The following is a 1,344-nucleotide window of genomic DNA, read 5'->3' as shown; positions in this document are numbered from 1 at the left end:
CCCCCAACCAGCCGCAGTCATATGGGGGGGGGAGGGGGCATAAGCCACGCCCCCTCCCATAGGCCACGCCCCCTCCCATAGGCCACGCCCCCTTCTCCACTGCATATAGGGAACCTATAGGGAACCCTCTGCCCCTATAGGCACCGTTCAGCCCCATAAGCAGAGCACAGAGCCTATAGGGAACCCTCTGCCCCTATAGGCACCGTTCAGCCCCATAAGCTTCGCCCAGACCCTATAGGTACCCTCAGATCCCCTATGGCCAACCCACACCCCCTTTAGATACCCCATAGACACCATATACCCACCCCATGCCCCATAGATGCCCTATACCCACCCCACACTCCATGTAGATCCCCTATGGCCACCCCACGCCCCCTATAGATACTCTATAGACACCCTATACCCACCCTATGCCCCATAGATCCCCTATACCCACCCCACACCCCATGTAGATCCCCTATGGCCACCCCACGCCCCCTATAGATACACTATAGACTCCCTATACCCACCCCACACCCCACATAGGTACCCTCAGGGATCCCCTATAGCCCCCTATGGCCCCCCTATAGGTCCCCTATAGCCAACCCATACCCCCTATAGATACCCTACAGACGCCCTACACCCCCCCATCACCCCATGTAGGCCCCCTACGGCCACCCCACACCCCCTTTAGATACCCTATAGACGCTCTATAACCAACCCACACCCCCTTTAGATACCCTATAGATGCCCTATACCCACCCCATGCCCCATAGATGCCTTATATCCACACCACACCCCACATAGGTCCCCTCAGAGATCCCCTATAGCCCCCCCTATAGATCCCCTATAGCCACCCCATACCCCATGTAGGCCCCCTATGGCCAACCCACACTCCTTTAGATACCCTATAGATGCCCTATACCCACCCCATGCCCCATAGATGCCCTATACCCACCCCACACCCCACATAGGTCCCCTCAGAGATCCCCTATAGCCCCCCCTATGGCCCCCCCATAGCCACCCCATACCCCATGTAGGCCCCCTATGGCCAACCCACACCCCTTTAGATACCCCATAGACACCCTATAACCACCCCACACCCCATAGATGCCCTATACCCACCCCACTCCCCACATAGGTCCCCTCAGAGATCCCCTATAGCCCCCCCTATGGCCCCCCTATAGACCCCCTATACCCACCCCACACCCCCTATAGATACCCTATAGATGCCCTATACCCACCCCATGCCCCATAGATGCCCTATACGCACCCCACGCCCCACATAGGTCCCCTCAGAGACCCCCTATAGCCCCCCCTATGGCCCCCCTATAGATCCCCCTATGGCCCCCCTATAGACCCCCC

Source organism: Coturnix japonica, unplaced genomic scaffold, assembly GCF_001577835.2.
Source record: "Coturnix japonica isolate 7356 unplaced genomic scaffold, Coturnix japonica 2.1 chrUnrandom919, whole genome shotgun sequence".
Taxonomy (NCBI): Eukaryota; Metazoa; Chordata; class Aves; order Galliformes; family Phasianidae; genus Coturnix; species Coturnix japonica.
Note: the sequence above shows the minus strand (reverse complement) of the source record.